We start from the raw sequence: 20,796 nt of genomic DNA on the forward strand, positions 1-20,796 counted from the left end.
ATCATGTCTGTATACATCATCTGGCAACAGAGAACTATTAAGAATAATGGTGTCCATTATACTTGCAGACAATGTCAGTTAAAGTAACCAATTAACAAGAAAAAGAGAAATCTCATGAGCACAATTCTGTATTATTAAATTGTGTTTCTTTGTCTATGGTGGTAGGGTGTCAATACATAATGCTATGCATTCTTTTTAAACTGTGAAGTTCTTTTATGAATTCAAAATGTCTCCTTGGCTGGAGCTCTCCACGAACAATACTTTGATTTCTGTGAGCGACCCTCTAAACATATGGCCACAGAATAATAAACAGATTCTTTACTACTTAACCCAATTCCACCAAACTCCGGTCTTCTTAGAAAAAACTCTCTCGGTATCCACAGTGGTTAAAACACAGATCATCTTCCCCTCAAACTTCACTTGAATTGCAGAATGTAATTTCTTCAAAGAAAAAAGTTTATTTAAAAATAGAAAGTAACTTTTTTTATACCCACCAGCCTCAACCTCTAAAGGAATATTGTTATTTTAAAAGGAAACATGACATATTTGAAATGATCAAAGTGATGTGCTTTAAAAATTTCAGGCTTAATAATACACTAAGGAGACAAATGATAAAGGAAGTGATAATAAAATATTACTCTAAAGATTTCACTGAGATAACAGACATACTTGGACCTTCTTTATCTCTAAAAGGTGGAAAACCATCTCCAATAAACTAGCATCCCCCAGGAAAATAGGAAGATTTTTGTTGTTTAGTACTATATACTGACATGAAAACATTACAACCCTTTCATTTCAAATCTTTATTTCATTTCTGTGTTTAACTTGGTCCAAAAGTCCTGGGATGTATTAATTTCAGGGATGGCTAAAAAATGGCAGTAACATAAACTGCATCTGGCAATTTAAAAGAGATCAAAGTGGGGAACATCCTCATGATGACCAATGTCATCTTTCACAATCCTTTTTCAAACTGTCCAGGACACATTACTTATGTTTACATAAAGTCTCAGGAGACAACTGCAAAGATGATATCACTAGTTAAAGTGAACAGCTTAAGGCTCTCTAAATTGAAAATGACATTACCTCAACAGTTAAAGTTGTGTACCAGCTTTGTGTATACCAAGAACAAAATAGAGCTGACATTGATGGAACTAAATATTAACATATGTGAATTATTGTATTAACTGCACTTCCTCTGCTGCATGCGATGTTTTCAGTAGCACTCACTGGTCTGCTAGTATCGCTGCCCCTTTGCAAAATTATGGAAATAGAGGAATCGTTCTATTCTCAATACTTTGGAAGATGTTTTGCATGTTAAAAGAAGATGGTGGGGAGAAATAAAAGTGGCAGACAAGGAGGATGAAGAAATCATTATGTTCAAAATCCTAACCAGCCTTGTACAGTCAACTGGGGGCAGCTGGAAAGAACGCCATCTCTGTATTCATTAAAGCCTCGCAGGTTGGCATTTGTGTAGTAATTCCTTTTATCTCTACTCGCTTCATTGACTAGACAGGTCTGCATGTTTAGCCCACGCCTGCTTATAATTTAACTGTGATTTGAACTGTTGACTGTGTTTGTCCTGGCGACTGTGCATCCAGCTCTGCAGTATAGGCTTTTTACTCAAATCCTGACATGGTCTGAATACTAAGTGGCCAAATCCTAGTGCATTTTGCCTTCCGGTCACAAATAAGAGAGGTGGGTCAAGTTTTCTGAAAAATTAAGGGCATTCCTGTGAGGAGACCTTTCTCCCAGGTATGAGAGAACTCAGCTACTATAATGCTAGTGAATTTCGACAGGGAAAGAAGCTAGGACTTTAATTCATGCATCTTCTAATAGTAAATACTAGGCTCTCCTCTTGGCAACAGTAAAAGCTATTTTTAAAAGGGAGAAAGGGACTACAATCTCTTCTCAGCAAGAGATAAGTCAGTGCATCATTAAAAGCCAATTTTAGGAAATTGAATTATTCGGGGATACAATAGTTACATTTATAAACTGGAATGCTGCTCTCATTTTAGCACTTCCTTTCAAAGTACCATCCAACAGGGCCCCTAAGAGTATCACAAATAGCAGTTCGTGTAAATATCCAAGAGGGTGTATTCGCACGAGTTGCAAAGGGTAGTGTTGCCAAAGAAGTTAAGAAAGCAGCTTGCATCTCCCTCTGGAGTTGATACCATTTCCACTCCGTAAGTTTCTTGCTGGCAAACGTGGTGCCAGGAATGCAGCTGGTGTGCCAGGATCCCTCCCGAGAGACTAAATGTGTCACCACAGCAACGTACCCAGCCTGCTTTGGCCTGAGGCCCAGGATCCTGAGTTTGCAAATTTCGCTCCCCTAGCCGGCTGCACACTGCTCTGTTACTGCTGCCAGTGTGGCAAACACTGCATTGCTTGGAATGTCAAGCTCCCCGGTCGCGACAGCAGAGACCTACAAAGGTGGAAATGGAGGCACTTGTTTGACCCTTGTTCTAAACTGACATGCTCCAGCTGCTGGAGGAGAAGTGGAAATTGTGTCTCAGGCATGTAATTCATAAAAGCTAGAAGAGGGGTCAAAAAATGGACTTGTCTCCTCCGTTTGGAGCCCTGCTCCTGAAAAAGAATGCTCCAGGTGATAAGGAAGCCTTGTCTGGGCACAAAGGGTACTGCCCTTCCATGCAGGGGCATGGCCGTGGGGCTGCTTCCTCTCCCTGTTCCCAGAGCAGACATGGGTGGCACCTGGGCAAGCCCTTCCTCAAGCCTCGTGCTCCCCATTTATGAGAATGTAACCGTCATGTGGATTTTTAAAATATTCAGATGACAATCAACTCTTCCTCCTTTAGCCATCCTCCTGTTTCCTTTCTTAAATGTTCTACCTTAAAGCTTTCCTTGTCTGCACTAATAATGACATAGCAGCCTACATTTACTGATAAGTAATGCAAAGATCTCACTACCTAACTGTTTTACAATTAAAAGCCACTTTCTCATGGTTTCAGTCTTAGGGTATGAAATGCTGGGCTGTCCCTGGTTGTACAGTGCAAGCTCCTTAAACTAAACGATTTTTGTTTACATATTCCCCCACCCTCACCTTAGCTAGATACACATGAGTGATGAAAACATTTTGCATCCTAAGAGTAACCGTGAGTTAGGTTTCCCATAAAAATGATAAAAGAATAAAGATTTCCTTCTAAGAATTCTTGAAAGGATTACTCAGAGATTATTTTTTTCTTTTGGAAAGTTTGAATTATGGTTTTAGGGAAATAGCCAAGTAGGGGTTTGAAAGCGATGGGAAAATGAGAAATGTACTAAGTCACCAAAGAGCGGTTTCAGAGGCTTTATGGGTCTGCAGTGCTGAATAGACAAATCGCATACCTCACTTAAGTCGGATTTTCTCTTCTGAGTACCAATGACCCCTGACTCTGCGGTGGATCTTGTTAATGGAAAGAAAACTAATCCTCTGCAGGGTATTGTCTGTGTGGCAAGCTACTGTACCAACCCCTCACAGCTTCTGGTCATTCTCGCATTATTAGGAAGGGGGACTTTAGGGGGGAGTGTCTTTTTAATCTCCTTCCAAGAGGATCTACCCCCACGTGCGTAAGTGCATTAATAATGGAGAAATTGGATACCTGACATCATAGACCAGAGTGAGAAATGATGTTGGCTAACATAATTTTCACCTGAAAAAAAATGTGTTTCTTTGGATCTTTGGTTTATTTTACATAAGACATTAATAGCTATCCCAACTGAACAACCTGTAAACGATTATTATGTTGCTATCCAAAAATCGTCTTACATATTCCCCAAAAGAGAACAGATTTTTTTTTCTCAAAACATTAGAAAAAGGATTTGGAACAAAAACATACAAAAATGAAGCTAGGAGGAGCCAATTAGTCTGCATCTGTGTTTCTAAGTGATTTTATATGATTCAATGTCTTGCTTGCAATGTTCTAATCAAAATATATGAAAAGTCTTACAAGGTTCATAGCCTCTTATTCAGCAAAAGCATTTTTTTAGAAATCTATTCTAATGAAATACTCTGGAATAATGTCAAATATTTATGCAAAAAGTGTTGCTTAAAGCTTTCTTTATAATAATGGGCTAAGTGGAAATAAGGCCAACAAGAAGGAAACAAGAAAATTTATATACATTCCTATCATGGAATATAATTCAGCCATTAAAAAGCTGAAGTCCAACAAAAGATATTTTAATAAAGAAAAAATGCTTATAATAATTATGTGAAAAAACAGAGCATAAAACTCTATATGCAGTATGTTCTCAGTTCTTATTCATATGTTGAAAAAGAGCTGGAAAGAAAAATGTTGAGCTGTTAATAAGTGGTTATCTCTGGGAGGTGAGATTATTCTCCTCAGTCATTTCCATATTTTTCAAAATTTTTACAATGGGCAAATCTTCCTTTGTAATCAGATAAAAGTAATTTGAAAAGCATTAACTACAAATATATAAAGTAGCAAATCGATACCTTATGGCCTAGCTAACAATTTTATATTTTTTCGTCAGAAAACACTATCTTTTATGATGTTTTATTTGGAAATACATCAAAGGCTTTGCCTTTTTTTTCCTAAACAACTGGATCAATGAGACTGTGATTTTTTTCTTACTACTAGACAGTTAAAATAAATCAGATTTGATCTCATATTTTCTGAAATGCTGGCAATAATACTTGCCATTTGTTAAGTAATTTTCATGTTACAAAGTGCTCTCAGATGTATTGTCACATGTAGTCTTTACAGTGATCCCAAGAAGGAAGCTATCAGGTGGTACCAACTCAGATACCAGATGGGGAAGCACTCGGTGAGAGACACATGCTTGGAATAATTTGTATCCTTTCAACACTGTCTACTTTAGGGCAAATTTGATTCCAATATCTGCTCTCATTACTCCCGTTCATACATATTTTTGGGGGTGGAGAATGGGTATGGACTTACTATTTTAGAATTATTCGTTAACCACTTGCAATTCATTTTTTTTTAACTGGTCATCGTTGCTAGAAAAATGCTACATCAACTAACACTTCATTATTTTTTCTTAATAGCATGCTTAGAGCTATATAAACAAATATCTTGGTGCATGCAAAGGTATATGTGCATGCATGTGTTTGAGAGAGAGAAAGAGGGAGGGAAAAGGAGAGGGAGAGGGAAAGAGAGGGAGAGGAAGCTAGTTCTTGATCTTTAGGGAATTGCATGAGTTGAAAGTTTCAGTGGAATTGATGGTGGCCATTGAATGGGCTTCATCTCACAGCTGTCCTCATTCTCCTGCTCAAGCTGGATATTTGGGCATGACATGACAAGACCTCAAGTCCAGCCTGGGCAATAGGGATGAAACAGATGTGGGTGCTGGAGTGGTGCTGAATGGTAGCTGTAATTTTGTTTTTTCCCTAGTGCCAGCACCCTGGGCCTGCACACAGACAGTGCCAGTAAAGATGGGGCCAGGGCAGAGCCTGTGTCATGCAGTCCCACCCACTGCCCGGGACGAGTAGGTTGGAAGAGCAGTCCCTCTGAGCAGCATGAGCCTGGTGCACGCCCTCAGCATGGAGCTGGGAGCACCCTACATTTGGAGCGGGGATAAGGTCTGAGCCTGAGGGCACTGCCAGAAAATACCTCCACGTTTTTGGAGAAACAGAGAGGCTGGGCTGAACCTGGCTCTTGTCCTCCCAGCTCCTATGGTCAAACACAAATTTCTATGAAAGCCATTCTAAATCTGTACAAAATGATAAAATTTCTCCTATCAATAGAATATTACATTGTTCATTATATTGTCATATTCCCCTTTAACATTTGTTTCTAAGTTTATAACTTACTTTTTCTTTATTTAAAGAAATCTAAAGATAGATTTTCCACTATGCGTATGTGTGTATATATGTATGTCTATTTCTTCTTCTTATACGCACCCTGTGTGGTATAAGCAGGATTATAGGGCATTAGTCTTCAAGCTGGAACTCATTTTCACTTGTTATGACACTTTCTAAAATTCAGTTTTTCTTACTTCTATCCTAGTAATGCTTTCGATAGACCCCTAACGTCTAATCCATGGCATAACTATATCTATACTTGCTATGTGTTTGCACCAAGTAATTAATGTGCTATTGACACTGTCAGGGCATAAGGTGGCATTCTTTTCAGCGGGAGTAGCTACCTATGACATATTAGGGACCCCATTTATTTCAGTAGGAGAGTAGCATTTCTATTTCTCCATCATTGAGATCCTCCACTGATCTTATCACTCAAACTCTGGTTCCATCTATGAGTACATTGAGGGTCCGAGGTTTTTGCTTTCTGTTTAGCTTCAAAATGAGCACAGGTTCCAGAGTGCAAGTTTGAGCCCAGGACACAGAGCTGTGGAGAGCATGGAATTAAAGGGACCAGGTAGCTTTGCTCTGTGGCTGCTGGATATACTTAAGTCAAACCATCCCGCTTTCATCTGACCCTACTAATTGTGAATGGATGCCAAACACTCGCCTTTCTTGGAACAAAAAAATTGCAAACAATTTTTGTAAACACTTTTGCCTTTCGTCATGTCATTGTCCTCCTCAAAAGTCCCCAGGGTACTAATCTTGCACTTGTCCACAAGCTTTTGGGTAATTCTCCTCCATGAAATACCAACACTACATAGTCCACCTAACATCTTTCCTAGAATGTGGCTCCTCTGATTAAGTTTAGTAAAAGTTTCTACATGTACCACAATCAGATAACCAAGTCTCAAATAATCAGAGTACAGTAAAACTCATAAAGCTAATCTCACATGTTAAAATTTTCATCTTTAAGCTTTTGTAATGCCTCATGGCCATAATAATGAATACCAAAAATTTTACTGCAGCTATAGAAAACTGTTGATTAATAGGTTAGATAATAACACAATAATATGTTCAAGAGTTAACAGCCCCAGGAAATAAGGTATTACAGAAGGAAAAAAAGGTAAAGAAAAAAGTTTTACTGGAGTAAAATTAAAAGAGATATTGAATGACTTTTACTGTAGCAATGCAAAGGAATAATAATCGTGTGGTGGATTATGAGGGCTGCAATGGGTCATGGCTGCTTAAGACCAACTCAGAAGGAGAGAAACTGAGATAATAAACATGCAGTAGGTAATAGATGATCAGTTTCTTATTGCTGTGTAACAAATTACTACAAATGTGAGAGCTTGAAACAACACACATTTATTGGCTCACAGTTCTACAGGTCAGAAGTCTGGCATGTCATGGCCGGAGTTTTCTGCTCAGGGTATCCCAAGACCTAAATCAAAGGTGTCAGAAGGGCTGCGCTCTCACATCGAGCTCTGTGTCCTTGTCAAAGCCCACACCACTGGGGTAGAATTCAACTTCTTGCAGTTGCAGGACCTTAATCCCCCTATCTTCGCTGGCTGTTAGCTGGGGGCTGCTCTCAGCTCCTAGAATACCACCTGCATTCTTTGCCACATGACCCTTTCCATCTTCAAAGCCAGCAAAAGAAAGGCTCATTCACAATGAATTCTTCTCATGCTCTACAATGCTTCAGGAAAAGCTTGGTCCCATTTAAGGGTTCACCCGCTTAGGTCAGGCTCACCCAGGGCAATCTCTCTTTTTTGAGGTCAACTGATTGGGCAACTTAATTAAAACTTCAAAATCCCTTTGCAGCACTCCTAGATTAATGGTTGACTGAATAACTGGGAGAAGATGTGTATACACCAGGGGCCAAGGATCTTGGGGCCACCTCTCAGAATTCTGCCCACCACGCAGACCAAGATCTGGTAGGACACACGGAACTCAGAAGCCGCAGCAGAAACCAAAGGCAGGTGGGAATCACCCATTTATATCACCTGATAGAGCAAAGATTAGTAGGATCCAGCGTAAAACCAAGGGCAGGACCTGAGGCAGTGGTGGAAGCGATTTCATGTTCTCATGTCATGCTGGCTATTGGTTTGGGAGCCCTAAGCCACGGGCGGAGCTTACAGTGAAAGGGAAAGCAGCATTCTGGAGTGAGCCACACACTCCTGATTGAAGCAGAACAGAAATTCCAAGATTGCCTAACATATACGTCTAGAGACAGAAAAGTGATAATAGCTTAATTCGACAATAAATATAGAAAAGAATTCAAGACATGTGGTGTGAACTAATGGTCAAAATATATAATTTTAATGAAAGTGTTTGGAGTTTGAATTTCTGAGGGATCTCACTTCATAATTAAGATTTATTGGCATGAGAGATAAAAAAAATTCTTCACATGGGAAAATATTTCTATGATTTAACTCAGATTATGAAATCCAAAGATGCATTTTAAATGGAAAGGAAGGAACACCTCCCTTAAAACTAAGCTCCAGAAGTGATGGCATCTTCCAGTGTCAAACTTGCAAAGTTCAGTATTTATAGAAAAATTCACATGCCTTTAATTACAATAAATTCAGTTCCCAAGTAAAACTGTGCCATCTGGAAGATATTAACATCATTTACAACTTGTTTGCCTCCCTATTTCATAGAAAATTTTTACATCTTGCCAACTTTCCACTGTTCTCAGGAAAAAAAAAAAAATTACTTTTCTGAATTGTCTCAAGATGGGTTTATACCAGTAAGTCAAACCATCAAGAAGTGACAGAGGAGACTTTTTGGATACATTTATTTCTTCGTATTTGTTTTAAATACTTATATCTTTATTTTAAGGTGTCTTTTTTTTTTTTCTATAAAGGATATGCTCTTCTCTCTGCTTCCCTCCTCTCAAAGGATGGAGATTATATATATATATCAGTAAACTGAGTCTCTTTTAACATGGCCCGGTGGAGAGAGAGCTGGGGCAGGAAGAACTGGGTTCTGGTTCTTCTGCCACTCCTGCACCTTTGGTCTATCAAAAAGTGTCACCATCTTTGGCCTCCCACAAACTGTCAAAGAGGACAGTGAGGCAAGGAGGTGACACCTACCTGACCACCAGGTAGTCAAATTAGCCAAAATGGATGACTCTGATCTGAGTCCTTACACTGCCACTGATGAGCGGAGTGCCTTGGGCAGGTCACTAACTAACCTCTGTGAGACTCGGTTGTTCACCTGTAAAATCAACAAAATGATAATTAACTTGCAGGATGACAGGGGCTATTAAATGAAATAATTATGTAGAAGCCTCTGTGGAAGCTTGAAGTCACTTTCCAAGTGAGGCTGGAATGCAGAAGGAAAGAGACAAATATATAGAAAGCAAAATGGAACACAGCTGCATTTTCCAAAATGTATACAACCCATTTCAAAACAGACTTGTCGGTCAGGGAGCGCACGACGTTAGCTACTGTTATCTTCCAGGGGGATCTATCAGTCAGAAGATGACTAACTTAGAATATGACCATAACCTGGTATTCTGAAAAATACCAGTTGGAATGACATACTAGTAGGTCTTGCCCCAGTACTACCACCACAGATCAATCAATTAAAGCCAGTAGCAGTAATGGAGTTAAAGAAATCTTGGTATATACCAAAATATGTTTTTCTTTTTTAAATCTCTAAATCCGTTAAGTGTTTCCATTGATGGACCCAACTGATTTAATGATCTGCAGTTGGATTAGTGCTATTAGCATGCAGTGCTGAATTTGCTCAAAAAGCCCCCTTAATTGGTACGGTGGGAGTACCAGAGTGCAACTGCCAGCTCTGGAGAGGCAGTGACTCTGGCTTTCAGCATTCAGAAATTGTAATCCTCAAGTTTTCTTTTTAATCTTTGGAAAAAGAAATAAAGCAATAATTCTGCTTTAGACTATAGGACCTAATGTGCTAATTTTAAGAGTTTAAAAAATCCTCCTGATTAATTAGTAATTATTCAGTGGGGATTTAGGTAGTTGGTTAATCAGAACTGCAGGAACTAAAGCTGGCAAATATTCATTTTTTAAACTTTTTTTTTCCTTGCATTAATTACAGTAGAACCTTTTCAGTGTCAGGTAGGACAGATTATTCTTTCTGGAGTGAGGAAATCCCTTAGCCTGAAATGACCACTTTTTTTTCCTAAAAAGAAATAGTGGAAATCAAAAAATGCTGAAGAAAAATGGGTCTAATGACACAGATTAGATGTCTTTTCCTTTCAGTGACAGCAGTAGGGAAAGAAAGATTGAGCTGAATTTTAGAATGGGCAGTGGGCACTGACCCAAGTCGAAATTGTACTATTCTGTGCAGAAAACTCTAAGGTTTACTTAAAGTACAAACCACTAAGCTAACCACAACCAATAAACGCGAATCTTTTAGGTATGCACCTAATGCATTTGTGATACTAGAATGAAATGCACATGAGACAAATCGGTCATGTCATAAAGAGATTTCTTTTTCCTTAATCCCTAATGTTTATTGAAAGCAGCAAACTGTTTGCTGTAAGTCATCTTTAGAGCCTGATGTGTTCATGCTTAGAGTATTTGTTCTTTTTCATTTTTTTTCATTATTTAAAATTCTATTAAATCAAGGGCAGGTATATCAGCTGCAGACAACTGGGCCACTGGTAGTCTTAGTAACTTGCTGTATATTCTGTAACCCAAAGTCAATCTGTAATACAGGGGATAATTTATATAATGAGAAATACATCTTTGGACATAAAAAAACTTCAAATATCAACTAAGTTTTTTTTTTAATATTACAACACGCAAACAGGTTATAAAACAAAATATTTGGAAAATCATTGGTTATTGGCCTAAACATTAGTTGACATGATTTTTTTCTTACCACTGACTTCGTTACAATGGAGTAATTACTTGTATAGAGCAAGACCTTAACTACTTCTGTGTTAGGAACAAGCTCATGAAGAGAAGGAACTTTAATGACCTAAGTAAGGCATCCCCAATCCCCAGGCCAAAGACTGGTACCAGTTCAAGGCCTGTTAGGAACCAGGCCGCACAGCAGGAGGTGAGCGGCTTGCACCAGCAGCGAAGCTTCATCTGTATCTGCAGCCTCTCCCCAGCATGAGCATCACCACCTCAGCTCCACCTCAGATCATCAGGCATTAGATTCTCATAGGAGCACCGATCCCTGGTGCCAAAAAGGTTGGGGCGGGGGGGCACTGACCTAGGTGACCTCATGATTTATTCGAACCTTAAAGAAATACTGTGTGTTTAGAAAACAAGAGAGCAGTGGCTATAGACATTGCCAGTAGCCCACAAGAAGGAGCACCATCTTGCTAAGTTTAAGCACATGACCACATAAAGGGTCGGTTCGCAGAAATGGCTCGGTGTTTGCAGCATGGATTTAACTCAACCAGGCAATCATATGCCCTCATCCTACTATCTAAAGTACTCCCCAACTCCAAGATATCTTTATGGCAAGTTTAACAGAAAGGAAAAGGGAATATGGTCATATTCGCAAACATAAAATGCAGCATAAAGGGAGCATTTTCCAAATGGCTCTCCTCCTAGGTGGAGCACAAACTAGAGAAAGGTATAAAATATTCCCCTTGATAATACTACAGTCTCAGCTGTGAAATAAGACAGGTAGGCAAAGGAGAGAGAAGATTGTGCTGCATCTTCCTTACTTTAATTATTCCATAAGGGAAGGCAATTTTTTCCCACTAAAAACTAGAATACACAAAATGATTTAACATTTCACTACATTTAAATAGCTTAATTTCTTTGAATGCTCTTAATGTAGAGGGCTAAAGTTTATTGCACTTTATCTATGAATAAAAGTTCATTAAGAGAATCGATAGTATAAAGGCATAGGGAGAGACAGGAACAAGGCCGTTTCCAGCATTTCAGTTCTTGAATTATTTGGGGGTAAATAAGTGCTCACTTACAAATGTTCAATAAAATGGGCCCTCTGAGAATCCTTTCGGGGAAACTTATTTAAAACACTGTAGGCTCTTAAAATTGTTGTATTACTTTTAAAATGCCCCATATTTCAGATATTTCATTAATTCTGATTGCTTTTTCCTCTAGTAACGGCACATTACCTAGATCATATTAGTATTGTTTTCATCGCTTTCCAATCTGTTGTGCTTGCTCCTTTTTTTTTTTTTAATAGGAAGCAGAAATAGTAGAGAACTGGTCCTAAAATGTGTTCCCCAGAAATACTTCAAGAAAAAAGATGTTTTCTTTATTCCCCGAATCATTTGGATATGCTTCATTTAACGTTCATTGTACATAGTGACAATTTATGTCAGTATATTAAAGGCTCTGAGAAGTCCCACAGGTATGAAACTTTGATTTAACTTGGTTTAACCCAACATATGCCAATCACAGACCCTTTTATTATATAATATCTGTGGAACTAGTGCATTTCTTAATGTGCTATTTTGACAAGTCACTTACTTTGCACTAGCAAAGGTCAGAAATAATAAAAATATTCAGGGAGGAAACTGACTTTGTAAATGATAACACATTTGAGAAGATAAATTTGGCAGCCTAACTCCTTCTTCTATTCTGCCTTAAATGTCAGAAATTTAATACGAATCAGCATTTGAAAAGCTGTTTTAGGGACAGTTTCAGGCTAAATAAATACAATGCCGATGCTGCCTGTGCCTATACTTGGTCAAAGGGGCTGAACCCAGGCTGACAAGCCCATTTGGCGTGGGTGACTCTAAATGGTTTCTCTGAGAGCAGGAATCAGGAATGTCCTGAATTTGCTAACTGGTTAATGTTAAGGTGACCAGAATAAATGGAACTAGCAAAGCTTTACAGTGGGAGAGATCTAAGGGAAAATAGACTGATATTGCATTTTATAGATAAGAAAACCAAAGCCCAAAACACGTAAGGGACTGGAACAATATTTCAAACCCGTTTAGTAGAAAAATCAGAACTTTCTACTGTATTATGATGAAAGACAAACCATTCATTATATCTCATTTTTTAGAAGATGATGAAGAGGGTCTTTATGATCATCATTTTAACTTCTAATTTAAAATTCCTACCAAGGGATTGCTTAACCCTGCTCAAAAACCTATAGGGGAAAGAAACAAACCAGACAGGGAGCTCATCGCATCTCTTATCCTGAGGGTTACCCCATCTCCCTTACTTGGCCTTGGATCCCTCCCCTCAATAAGTGTTCCTCCAGCATTTAATGTAGCTTCTACCCATTGATCCTAAGACCACATTTCATTCCCCTTTCACATGAAAGCCCTTCAGGTATCTATGGATAACCATTACTCCCCTCCAGTCTCTAACTTTTTTGATATTGTAAAGAGAGAAAATTTAAAGAAATCATTTATAAGACTGACATTAAAAAAAAAAACAGGCAAAACACAGATAAGTATATAAACCACTTCTCTGCTTGCTTGAAAGTTGTGGAGACATTATTATTTTCTCAATTATGGAGATGGTGAGCACTTTGAAAAATGGGCATGTATTTCAAAGGCTCTTTAACTGTGTTTTGGGGACCTGGGGCAGTGTCTGTGCAACAAAAAACAAGATAGGTAGCTAGGCTTCTATTCTCCTTTGTTCTGAACTTTCTGTGCCTCCCGTCTCCTTCCGTACTCACACTGTCCAGCCTCTGCCCTTCTTATTGATTTGGGACTAGGTAATCTAGAGGTAGGGTCTTGTGGAAAGCCAAAAAATTGGCTATATGGAGCGAGGATTCAGGAAATGGAGAGAGGAGCAGGGAAGAGAAGGGGCTGGTGCAGATCTCCGTGGATGGAGCCAGAGAGCGAAAGAAATGCCCAGGTAACAATTTAACACAAGCATTTTCCACATCTACTCTGAGGGGTAGCTTTCAGATGCCAAAGAAAGAATTTAATCATTCTGCTGATTTTTTCTTTTTTTTATAAACCAGCCATGCCAGTCAAGAACTCCAAATTCTGGACAGTGAACATTCTTATTTTTGTAACTGTTAAATTTCTATACTGAATTTTCTCTTACTCCCACCTTCCTCACTGCTACGTAATTTCATGTGAACTGATAGTCCTTTTAACACTTTTTTGTGTGTAACATAGTAAGATTATTACTGTATTATAAAAATATCATTAATTCAAGATACTTTTCTTAATGACTCAGATAATAATAATTCTCCTTCCCAGACACAGGCAAAATACCCATTTTGGCTAATTAAACACACACTAATCTTCATAATTTTTTAAACTTAAAATAGGCTTTTGTAAATTTAGAAGTCAAATGATTTTTATGTCAATTACTACTAAATTTCTCCTGATGTATTCACTAATGAACATACACCCAGAAACATAGTAGTTCAAATATTGCTGAAGCAGAAGTAATGTTGGATTTGGCAGTCATTAAAAATAATAACTTCAACTCGATGTTTTTGTAATTTTTCTTCTTTAAAATCCAATGTCTTCAAAAACATTTTCCCATTAATGTGTGACAGACATGTTAAACACAGGCTGTATAAACGTTTGAGCAGTAATAATATTGATCTCTTGAATGGAAATTTCTCATACAAATGGTAGAGTAGACTATTAGCAAAGCTTTGATTTTTTTTACTTCTATTATGCTTTGTAATTAAGGAGAAAAGTGTTTTTAGCATGGGTGAGATATATGTATGTATATTATATATATATATAATTCTTAATAAAAAAATGTAGCTTATATTTATGTGGTACTCTTCGGAAAAGCTGAGAGAGTGAAGAGTTAGTTACTGTGACATGTGAGGATGTCTTCACTGAAGCTGTGTCTGCATCACTGCTAGAACAGCTAGTCGATTTTGTTAAACCACTGGTTTCGTAGGTGGTTCTTTACTGAATTGACTGATTTAACTCCTAGATTGTTCACCCAGAATCTCACAGAAGTGCCTGGAATGGAGTCAAGGGTATGAGTGGTGGTATAGGCAGAGCTGACTCCTCATATTTGGGTCTGGACCTTGCAGTCAGGGACTAGGAAGTGAACCACTGCATGGGTGCTAGAAAGAAAGAAAAGAAACAGAAGTAGTGCCAGCTGAAGATAATTCAAGGATGTTTTCATAGCAGCACATTCATGATGGCCTCCAGAGCACACTCTGCTCATTCACAACTTCAGAGCTGTCTCAAGATAGGGTTTAAGCCCAGGCTTTTCTGGGGCTGCAACAACATGGTGCATTCAACCCTGCTCTAACTCAGACTTTTAAAAAACAATGTTTAAATCTAGTTAAAATGAATTTTGGTCATGATTTAAAAAAAAAAAAAAAGATGAATCCTAGTAGATAAATGGAAACGTAAAAGGAATATTAGGAAGGGCGATTTGGAGGTCAAATGCATGTCCAGGTATCAGCTGCAGGATTTTTTTTTAAAGAGTTATTTATTATTATTTATGCCTCCAGCACTTGGTCTTCCTAGGTGGTCTCCCATCCAAGTACTAACCAGGCTTGACCCTGCTTAGCTTCTGAGATCGGACATCGGGCTTGTTCAGGATGGCATGGCCATAGACCATAGACTGTGGCTCCACTGAGGCACAAACCCAGGACTTCCTGTGTGCAAAGCAGATGTGCTAACTGCTACACTATGGAACCACGTCCAAGTTTTCATTTTAAGGCACAAACTTGAAGGAGCGATCCCCTGGCTAGTCCTGTGGTCTCTGCTCCAAGTGTCTTTCCAGGTGCCTCCCCTGGGATAGTACTGGCTCTTCTAAGGTCAGGAACAACTGCCCCAATGGCCCTCACCTGGGGATAACTGCACAGAATTGTTCTGGCATCCTTTCCTAGAAGTTTCTCTTTTCTTATTTCTGCTGACCCAAATTTTATTTTTTTTCCAAGCCCAATTCACGGTTCATTCATTACTTGAAGGTTTTCTTATATTCAATCACCTGTAAATATTTCCTCCACTTGAATTGCACCCTTAGCTACTAGTCAGTACAGACCAAGTAAAAACAAATTTGCCCAATGTTGCACTGGAATTGTGTTTACATGTCACCATGCCTTACTTATTTCCCTAATAAGATTACACTTCTTTTTTAGGTAGAAAAAATATTTATCTTGGATCTTTCTTAGAATCAGAAACAAAACTGTTTCCTTGGAAATAAGTTTTTCTTGAGAAAATGAATAAACGCTAGAACAACCCGGGTAGTTCAACTATTTTATATTCATATTTTAACAACATATAAATTGAAACTGCAAAATTGTTTAGTAAATAGTTCTGGAAGAAAGCATCTTACACTTTCAGAAGTTTTTTTCTAAATAACACGTAAATCACTCGTGGGAAAACTTGAGGCACTGGGTGTTCTGCTTTTGTTCCAATTACATTAAACCTTATTTAAAAAGCCATCATGACAACAACACATCTTCAGAAGAGCATAGCAAATACTTAGGGGCCTAGTCTCATCTAGACTTCTGGGACTTAGGTACCTAACTCCTATTAGCGATAATAAGTATTACGTCTATGAATCCCCAGGCGCTTATGTCAATCTGATCTGGTTCAGTTTCCACAGGTGGAATGATAGTTCTAATGAGGTCCATGTCTTCAAGACTTCTGTTTAGAAAAACAAAATGTTTAGATCTCAACTTTTCAGCCAACCCTGTTAGTGTTACAGAGCAGAGTGACATTTACGTATTTTGAATTGTATATTGAAAAGCTGTAGTTCATTATCTTTTAAAGATATTTGCTTCACATAAAGTCTCAATCCAACTGACATTATTGTGTGTTAGAAACACATACAAATGGTAAGTTTTGCCTAATGAAGCTGTTAATTATTTTCTCCCTGTTATGTTCCTTCCCTGCTTCATCAGACTCCTCCACTTCCTTCAATTAAAGGACAAGCATCAAAAGGTTTCATAGGCTTTATCTTTATCACTAATCTTCTGAGTGCACTACACACAATTTATTCTCTTTTCTTTAGTGCGTGAACATAAAAATTCACCGCCATTTGTACTTAAGGTCAGTATCTGTGGAAGCCAACATTTCAGATTCTTTTTTTCATCATTTGAATTTCAAATTCTCATCCTCAAATGCTTTTCGCCCCACTCTAAATCCACAGCTGAGGAGAACAGCACACCCTGCTCGAATAATCTTTGTCTGTTATATGGCTTAGAGATGTAAATTACAGGTTTTGTTCTTTTATTTTTTCTTTTTAGAATCTAACTTGCATTTAAATGGAATATAAGTCCAGCAGGCACTTTGCAAGAGGGGATGTATTTAACGCCTGTATGGGATATGTCTGTTGATATGTATAGATACTGGCATAAGCATGAGCATAAATACAAAAGATTACAATCTTATCTAAGGAAGACTCATTTAAAAAATAAAAAGTTTCTACATATGTGCTAGTTTACACAAAATGTTGAATTTGGAGTTGACTTGGTGCACCTCCCTGACTGAGGCTTCCACTAGTCTATAGTGGAAGCCACCAAGGCAGTAGGGGATGTCTGACCGAATTAATCCAAACCATAGAACTGACAAATGATTAACTCCAATCGTCATATGATTAGCCCTAGTCATCAGGTCACAACCCAAACTCCTTCAGGAAAGGTAAGGAAATCATTTTTTTGAACAAGCCATTTTTTTGAGCCAAACTCGGGGCAATCGCAACGGACCCTGTGTTCTGTGCATGACTTCTCAGAGGAGTCCGATTTCCAGGTTTTGTCAAATTTAGTTTCATATCAGTCAATGCTTGTTTAAAAACATGTCATAAGTCTCTGTGGCCTGTGCATGCTTCAATTACCACTGATTATTACATCAAGATTCACAAACGAGATACCAGAGTCATTCATGTTTACTGCAAAATGCTATTGGAACAAACTGAAATTCAATTTCAGAACAAATTGCAATAACCCATCAAAAGAGAGCAAGTGGGAGGAAGTTGAGCCTCGAGGTGTGCCGGGCCATTGTTAAACGCAAGACAGCATTGCACCTAATAATTTAAACCTGGTCTTGTGGCCTGACATTTTTAATGCTTTCTTGATCTCTTTCTTCTGGCTCTGTGTGCACTTTGCCACTGTGGTGCAGTACATAGCGGGTTATGGATTAAATACCAAGCCCTCTTCTGCCAATAGCATTTTCAAGAGGGGAAAAAAATGATTGGGTACTATTATAAACAGTCATGCCGTAGGTGTCCACAGAAAGCAACCTTTATTCGGGGCTTTTAAAAGCTGCTTGCTTTTTAGATACAAACCAATCCATCAAACTGCCAAGTTCAAATCTTCAGCTATTATCTGGGCAATAAGAATCAGGCACCTTGGTAGGCCGGTTTGACATTTTTGTTGGCACAAATTAAGATCCCAGGTTTAACTAATGCAATCTGGTTCTAAAATTAATTTAATTCACAGGATCCCCGTGATAGGCAGCCCATGGTTCACAATTTTTGTGATTCACTGCATTTGGATTAAAGGAGAGGGTTAAGAATTTTGTGCTTGAGGGAGCTCTGACTCGGAAGAACAGAAACGTACACATATTTCTCCCATCATGTGTTGCTTCGGGGCAAGAAAAAAAGAAGCCACTGTAATTTGGAGACAGACTTCTCCAGACATCCGTGAACAACAGTAAGCACAGCGTGTCACTGAACAGAACTCCGCTGTGGAAACCTAGAATGCAGTAAGAGACTAGTGGAAGCTCATAAAATGGATATAGATACATTTTCAAAAGAGATAGCGTTGGCATGAATTCTAGAAAAAATTCAAAGAGCTTGAACACTCATTCATAATAAACATTTAAAACACGGGTTACAAAGTATTTTCTGGAAGCAGAGAACTAATTATATGGGGACAAAATTTAGAAGTTATATGTTATAATTGTATACGCATGTCATATATACACATATATGCATAGATATGTAAATGAAAAGAGTTAGATATCTCAATTTTCATATTGAAATGAACTTAAATTTGTCTGGTTCTATCTCCTCGTTTTTAAATATGGAAACTGAGAAAGGTGTTGTCCAAGATCACAGTTATAGTGTCAAAAGATCCAGGTGTTCTGACTCCCTATTTAGTACTTTTTCACAGATTTTTCAAACATAGCTTCTACTTGTATCAATTAAGAAGGCAAATCTACTCACGAATTTACTTCTTTCTGGAAGAACAGAATTCTACAATTGTGAGCCCTCATATTTCTAGCATATGTTTGAACACTAAGAAATATGATTTTAAAAATCATCGCTCAAAAGAAAATACATTTTCAAGCTTTCTGATGTAATGTTTCATTAGAAACAAAAGTAGAGAGGAAAGTAAGTTTTCTTCATGTGCCACTCCGCTGACTTTGACACTGATCCACAACAGGCACCTGAGCATTTTAGTGGGAATCGTAACACCGCAGGCCTTGGCCAGAGTCCTCGAGTTCATCCGTACAACCTAATCCAGTTCAGGCAGATGAACAGATTTGTGTCTGTCCTGCTTTTAAAATCAACCAAAGAAAGAAATTCCACAGCTTCCCTAGTAACTTGTTCCTCTATCCCATAACTGCTACTTTAAAGAAAAATTTAGAAGACAGTTCCAATCTGTCTTGTTTCAATTTCAGGTCATTTCTTCTCCTTTTAAAAATTTATTTAAATGTACACATGAATATATACTTAAATAACATAATCTATTCTTATCCCAGAATACAGAGATTCTCTGTTTCTTTTCAGACGAGATAAGAAACGTTTATAAAATCTTAACTCAAACACAGTAATCTGGACACAGAGACTCTTTCCAGGCTTTTTCTTCCCTGGAATGTTTCTGACCCACTAAACTTTAATTCTAACATCTTTAGTAGCTCTCTTGGCATCCAGTGAAGAGGAAAACAGAAACAGGGTGCTTCATTAGAATTTTACAGCTTGTTTGGACTATCACATCTTCATAACGGTGATGGTGTTTTTAATCACATACAATTCATTTCACTGTGCTAGAAACAAGGAAAACCACAGTGAACCAGAATTACAGAAGAAAACTTGAAGGGCATCTTCTCTGACCCTTAAATGTTCCAGATGAGGAAACAGGGCCCTTGGTAAGCGATGTGTACTGCTATAGATCACATCACCAATAGTCTGCAGCAGAGCCAGTACTGGACTCTGGATTCTCTCTTCCAAATCCAGTACTGCTTCTATTAAAACACACTCACTCAGCACCCGTGAAGGGGAGAAAACAGAAAACATATTTATTATCTTTGAAAGAAGAATGCTTGACATCTGCTAATAGCACATGCGCACAAACACACACACGCACTAATAATCCCTTAAAACAGCTGATTAGCATAATGGGGATGTGGCACTGTTACCATATTGTAGATTTATCAATTTTAGTATACCCATGTGAACGAATGAATTTCATTCATCCATAATATTCAATGTGCATTCTTTTATCCATCACAATTGTAGCGTGAACAATGTTCTTTCTTTAGACAACCCAAGAAAGTCGCTAATGCCAATTAAATACATTCTTTATCTCATGTTACTATTGAACAAGACTATGTATGAACAAATTCAACAATGTATAACTTGTTTATATAAAATCTGAGTTGGGTTTGCATACTCAAGTTAAAGTCTGTCTGTTTCTATCAATAAAGGATGCTGATCACTTACTGATTTGTGGGATGTATGTGCAGTTTTATGCTGTGGTGAGATTCCTACGTGTCTCAAATGCTTCAGTGAGTGCTGGATTTGGGGGAAGCTCTTAGAATGTAAGAAAGTAGCAAAAGTCCAATGTGGCATCTGACTTCCTACTAATACGTATGACTCCTCTTTTGGGGCTTGGTCTTTTTACAGCATAAGGCTTCAGCAAAACCCATATGTAGTGACTGTGCTGAGAGATACAAGGCGCCAGAAGAGTAAGTATTTGAAAGTTAATGAGGAAGAAAAACAAATACTGTACCATTCTTGTGAAATCCTGAAGGGTTCAACCTATATAAGTGAACCTACGAGAGAACCAATTTCCAATTTGTATCTGAGCAATAACAATAACAACACAAGTGCCATTTCCTTGGCGCCATAGCTACCAATCTGCTAAACTGCCGAGTGAACCGCCCAGCTGAAGCAAGCAGTTGGGATGGGGAGACTTGGCCAAAA

The 20,796-nt window shown here is 38.2% G+C and overlaps 1 protein-coding gene across 5 annotated transcripts in view; it reads right to left on the bottom strand.

Moving 5' to 3' along the window:
• Positions 1-20,796, bottom strand: part of NRP1 (neuropilin 1) — a 131,975-nt gene that overhangs the window by 78,816 nt on the left and 32,363 nt on the right. The gene's annotated exons all lie outside the window — the stretch shown is intronic.

This window comes from Pteropus medius, unplaced genomic scaffold, assembly GCF_902729225.1.
Source record: "Pteropus medius unplaced genomic scaffold, Ma_sr-lr_union100, whole genome shotgun sequence".
Lineage (NCBI taxonomy): Eukaryota > Metazoa > Chordata > Mammalia > Chiroptera > Pteropodidae > Pteropus > Pteropus medius.